Source organism: Giraffa tippelskirchi, chromosome X (assembly GCF_054371585.1).
Source record: "Giraffa tippelskirchi isolate mGirTip1 chromosome X, T2T-mGirTip1v1.2.pri, whole genome shotgun sequence".
Lineage (NCBI taxonomy): Eukaryota > Metazoa > Chordata > Mammalia > Artiodactyla > Giraffidae > Giraffa > Giraffa tippelskirchi.
In genome coordinates, this window is record NC_137289.1 from 95,293,768 (window position 1) to 95,299,855 (window position 6,088).

The 6,088-nt window shown below is 49.7% G+C and overlaps 1 pseudogene; it reads right to left on the reverse strand.

The window, feature by feature from the left end:
* Positions 1–452: 452 nt before the first annotated feature.
* On the reverse strand, positions 453–2,181 carry LOC145536060 (24-hydroxycholesterol 7-alpha-hydroxylase pseudogene; annotated as a pseudogene).
* Positions 2,182–6,088: the final 3,907 nt, after the last annotated feature.

Sequence of the window (6,088 nt, forward strand, 5' to 3'; positions counted from 1 at the left end):
ATTATTTAATACTCTTTCAAGTCTAAGACTATTAGCCTTTTTCAAAATAGAAGTATGTTGTCTTCACAGTGAATTTAATGTATGAAAAATTTCATTCAAATGACATTATTTCTATTTAAAGTTTTGATATAATAATGCAGGGATCCCCAGTCACGAATCAGTATTGGGCCCTGGGCTGTTAGGAACCAGTCCACACAGCAGGAGGTGAGTGGTGGGAGAAACGGAAGACTCTGCCTCCCCCACTGATCTGTGGAAAAATTGTCTTTCATGAAACTGGTGTCTGGTCCCAAAGAGGTTGGAGACTGCTGCAGTAATGTACAAAACCAATGCCAACTTCTGAAGAATACCTCTTTTTGGATCACTGAAACATTTTACCCTGTATTGAGGCCTCAGTATCAATGAGAGTGATGTCAGATTCTTCGTCTACACTTCAAATACCAAATACACACGCCACCTGGACATTGTCTTGAACTAAATCCTAAAATAAAATTAAGTGACGTGTTCTTGTCAAACTCAGGTCTAGGTGCCTCCGGGCTACTGGATGGGGTTCAGTCATTCCTCCAGACGGCCCTGGCCCTCAGGCAGACATCATTTTCTTTGTTTAAACTGAATTCGGCATCGTCCTTCCGGCTGCTGGACACCCACCAAGTGGAGAGAACTCTGTTTTGGCAATGGGTCCAGAAGACTACAGTCATAATAATAAAATATTAAAATAATACATATTTGAATCTCCAATAGAGCCAGCCACCTTCCAGGACACTGGTACTTCCCGCTCCCAAATGCCATGAAGCAGTCCAAGAAAGCATGCTTCTCTAAATTTGCCTTTTTCCAACGTTCAGGCTTGAACAGGTCAGGTTCAGGAAAATACTTTGGATTTCGATGTAGCCAAAATGGAGACAACATCAATAAGTCACCAGAAGGAACAGTGTAATTCAAAATTTTAACTGGCTTCAGCACTTTTTGAGTGATGACACCAGGGGCTCGTAAACGAATGGTTTCCAAAATACACCATTTAATTAGAGGGAGTTTCTTCAAGTCATCCTCAGACACTTGAATCTTATCTTTACCTGCTGTGCCAAACACAGATGCTATGCCTTCCATAATGGTCCTGTGGATTTGGGGATGAGACAGGACAAATGCAAATGTCCAAAATGCAACAGGGACAGTATTGGACAGAGAAGCCCAAAGTAGTAAGAGCCCATAATTTGGACTCTTTTGTTCATTTGCTTCCATCTCTAGGAGATCCAGTACAGCCTGCATTACTGTCGGGGAATTATCTTTGGCAGATTTGTACGTTTTTATATCTGGAATGTTTTTCTCAAAAAGTGCCAGAAGCCATTTTTTGGATTTTGACCAGTTTCTGAAGAGGCATTCTGGCAACTGGGATCCATATTCAAAACCTTCATCATAAGCTTGAAAGTGCTGGTGAAACTCCCTGATTTTCCTCTCATCTGTGGGAAACAGACCTTTTTTAAAGAGTATGTTCACTGTGACTGGGTAAAGGAGGTGCCTCATAAACTTGTTCAGGTCTGTGGTCCCGTGAGTACCTAAATTCTGCAACTGTTCCTGTAATTCTTCAGTCAATTGTCCAGGGAATTTGTATAGGTTGAAAGTCCCCATTTTCCCTTTCACCGTGATATAAAGTTTCTCATGCAGTTTTAAAAAGATATTCTTTGCGATGGAGGCTGTACGATAGATGGGGTTTTGCACCGCTAGTTCAAAATTTACTTCTTTGGATTTTAGAAACACATTAATTCCCTCTTCTTCAGTAACAAAGGTCATTCGGGTGCCCATAACAATGACTGTAAATACTGGTCCATACTTGATTCTCGCTTTCTCTATAAATTCTAGAGGGGTTTTTCCAAACTCAAATCCAGCTCCAATCCAAGGAATCCAGCCCCCTATGCATGGCGGTCTACGCAAGTTCTTCCACTGAAGAAATAATAAAACAGCAACACAACCTAAGATTATAATCACTGCTGGGGAAATAAATTCCATGTTTTTGTCTAGCACCTTCCTGAGTCAGAGAAGGGAAAAGTCTTGCTTCTTCGCCCTGGAACAGGGCACTCACTGGACCACTCAACTTTTCCGCTGTTACTTTTGCAGTTTGTTCGACTTCTAAACTTTAGCCTCTTTTCCCCGCCCCAATTTTTAGGTAATTTTTGCATCATCTCTTCCTCCCACGTCCACGTCTTTCTCAAGTCCTGGCTATCCGGGACAGAATTGAAGAAATTTTAGAAAGAGGAAAAGCGTGTATGTTAAATTAATTCCAGGAAAAACTTAATCCTGAACTTTCAAATATTACATTATTGTTATTTATGAAGTGACAGTCGCTGATTCATGTCCAACACTGCGACCCCATGGACTATACAATCCATGGAATTCTCCAGGACAGAATACTGGAGTGGGTTGCCTTTCCCTTCTCAGGTGATCTTCCCAACCCAGGGATTGAATCCAGGTCTCCCACATTGCAGGTGGATTCTTTACCAGCTGAGCCAAATATTGCCACTGTAAAACTAAGAAAATATTCCAAAATACTGACAGCAGTTAATGCTGAATGACAAGACATAATATATTTTAATTTTCTTCCACTTCCTAAATTGTCTTCAATTACACTGTACTACTAGCCTATATAGGAGAAGGCAATGGCACCCCACTCCAGTACTCTTGCCTGGAAAATCCCATGGATGGAGGAGCCTGGTAGGCTGCAGTCCATGGGGTCACGAAGAGTCAGACACAGCTTAGCGACTTCCCTTTCCCTTTTCACTTTCATGCACTGGAGAAGGAAATGGCAACCCACTCCAGTATTCTTGCCTGGAGAATCCCAGGGACGGTGGAGCCTAGGATTGGGAGCCTGGGACACCAGCAGCCTGGTGGGCTGCTGTCTATGGGGTTGCACAGAGTCGGACACGACTGAAGCAACTCAGCAGCAACTAGCCTATATGAAGCCCCGAACCTTCCCTTGAAACCAAGGACAAAGGCAAGAAACTGTGGAGGTGCAGTATTTGAAAATATATTCAGACAGAGAATGATAGTTCAGCTTTATTTTTTGCTATAAGAAATATTGAAACACCCTTCTCCTCCAGCCAGAGGAAAACAACAGGGCCAAGAGTGCCCAAAGGCCAATATAAGCAAACTAACAGTTAGGCCCCCTTAATAAATCAGCAACCAGTGTAGGAATCAATGCCCTGGGGAAGGATGCACTGCCTAGGTTAATCTTAGGTGCTCTTTCTTGGCCTAGGATTAGGGATAACCAGGGGCACAAAGTACCCCGTAATTGGTTGGTTGATCCCAACCGATAGGAAAAGCTGCTTGACACAGGAGGTGATGGAAATACTGAGTTGGCCACCGTTTTTAGCAGTCAGCCAGCTAAAAAGGATGGAAAAAGAAACTCAAAGTAAATGTGGGAACTGTTCCTCTAATTCTCTCTGCCCCCTCAGCTGGTGACAGGCTCACTGCACATGTCTACATCCTTAGACTTCACCTTTGCGGGGTCTCCAATTGACTATTAGAATGACCCCAGACACCTGCCACCCGCCCAGGCCCCTTTGCAAACTAACATCGTTGGCATGCTGCCATTCACTGTGAGCTCCTTCCCTACTGCCCTGTGGTAGGGCTGGATGCGTGGGCTCAGGGACTGGCTGGCCATCTCTGCCTCCATGGGTGGCGGGAGGAGCACTACGATGGAGCTGGTGGCAGCGAGGCTAAGGGACCCTCTCACACCAACCTTGCCTGTGCCTCAGGCCCACTCTTCATTCAGAGGCCTGTTTCCTTCTGGCTGTAATCACTTGTCTCCATCCCCACCCCAAGTCTGCTCCCCGGCCTTCCAGTCCCTCAGGCCATCTCCCCTCTCCATCTCTCCCTGCCACCCCTGACCCATACCCCCGAGGCCAGACCCGCCAGCCGTCTTCTTGTTCTCCCTCCCCGCAGACCTTCCTATCCCCAGGCTGACTGTCTTCTCTCCATTCCAATGTCTAGAGTAGGCCCTTTCTTCCCTGCTCCATCCCCTCACCTCTGTTCAAATAAGATATAAATTGAGAAGTTGGCTTCCTTGTGCTCCGGCCACAGGGGCACATGCCCACCAAGTCCCGATGCAGCACATACACCAGGCCCCGGGGCAGCGTGGCCACCGGGCTCTGGCATGGCTTGTCCCTCCAGCCAAGGCGAAGCATCTCCACCAGGTCCCGGAGCGTTAGATGCCTGCACCGGCTCTGGGGCTCCAGTTTCGGCCGCACCCGCCTCTCCCGCACTTCTGAGGCCCTGGTGCCCTTCAGGGCCATTTGGGTCACCAGGTTATCTGGGCCTCCCTGGCCTTCAGCACCTCCAACCACAACACCTCCACCGGCACCTGGGTCTGTGGCCTCCATGACCACACACGCTTCTCATCAGCCCACCACGGTCAGCCGGAGCATCTGAGGGGCTGAGGCACAAAAAGGAAACCATGCCCCTGAGCAGGTGATGTCATGATGGGTGCCGAGAACGCCTGTGCCATCAGGCCTTGACGCTGGCCCTGGATGTCCCTCTTAGGTGTTTATGAGCACTTCGCTGTTTCCCACCAAACGTGGAAACACCAAGTGAGCCCCTTCCCCTTACACCTCTGCTGCCACGTTCACATGTGACCAGCCTACTGACTTCAACTTCTGGAAGAGAGTCGAGCACCAGGGCCAAGCCCGGTCGGTCCCATTTGTCTCCCACACGTAGCTCAAGTCTGCGATCTTGTCTGGGCCTTAGGGCATGTGCAGGTGCATGCACATGGGGGTGCGCTGGGAACCAGCCCTGCAGTCCTGAGACCAAGAATGCGGAGTGGGCTGTGCCTATCCTGCCTGCCTGGGCAGGGAAGCAGGGACTGCTGTTGGACTCACTGGGGATGGCATGGGGCTGGGCTGACTGGGGGTCCAGGCTCAGAGACTGCAGGGACTGCAGGCTCTGGGCTTGCCCCGGGCCCCTCAGAAGCACTGGAGGAACCGGCTAGACTCAAGGGCTGGGGGAAGGGCCGTGTTCCCCTGGACACCCGCAGTCTCTTGCCCTCTGCTGGCACAACTCTCATGGCCTTTCCCTCCCCAGGAACAAAGTCTTGAGGCTCTCCGATGGCCTGTTCGTGCCGGGGCCCTCAACTGGGAGGTGACTCTGTGTCTGCTTGCTTGCTGGGTGCTGGTCTACTTCTGCGTCTGGAAGGCGGTGAAGACAACAAGCAAGGTACAGCCCGGAGTGACGACCGGGCTGAAGCAGCACTCCCTGGGCATGGGGTGCATCTGCCAGGGGCCATTGCTGCCATGGAAGGTGACTGCATCAGGGGTTGTACTTCAGTCCGGCCCCTGAGCCCCACACCCTGGCCTGAGAGTCCTCTTGGCCCTCCAAATACAAGGCCAGCAGACTTCCCCCACCCCCCTGTAGGAGGACAGGCACAAGCAGTGGCTGACCCTTCCCTGTGGGTGGGGCATTCCTGTCCCACCTTACCACCCTCCCACTTTCTCTCGATTCTGGCCCCCAGTCAGTTTTAGAGTGTGGGTAGACCCAGTCTATTGCCTGTGTCTGTCCCCTGCTCTGTGGCCAAGAGGACCCCAGCGGGGAGCCTGGACACATCTCGCCCTTAGGGGCCCACTGTCAGGTTGGGGGAACATTTGTAAGAATAGTCGTGCTGTAGAAGGGGGCTCACTAGACTACGATGGACTAGAGGGTGAGGGGCCAAGCCACACGACCCACTAGTGTGCCCCGTCTGTCCAGCCCACACCTGTACCTGTGCTCTTCCTTCGTAGTGAGAGCTAGCACTTGCTATGGTCCATGTGCTGTTTCAGGGGCTTTCCATGTGTTGGTCCACCAGGTCAGTTGTCAGACAGTATTGCCATGTCAGTCTCCTGTCTCCCATGATGCAGCTCTCCTCCAAACAAATCACATAAACCCACTCTCTCCCCAACACCAGCAGCTCCAAGTCTTGTGCATTTTGGTTTCTCCATTTCTCAAAACTGATGACTGCAGTGCTCCATCAGGCATGGGACTTAAGTTGGTTCTGAATTGTGAGATGTGCAAAGGAAAATGATAATGACAATGACAAATAATACGTGTGACAGGAGAGTGAGAGAGTATGAAG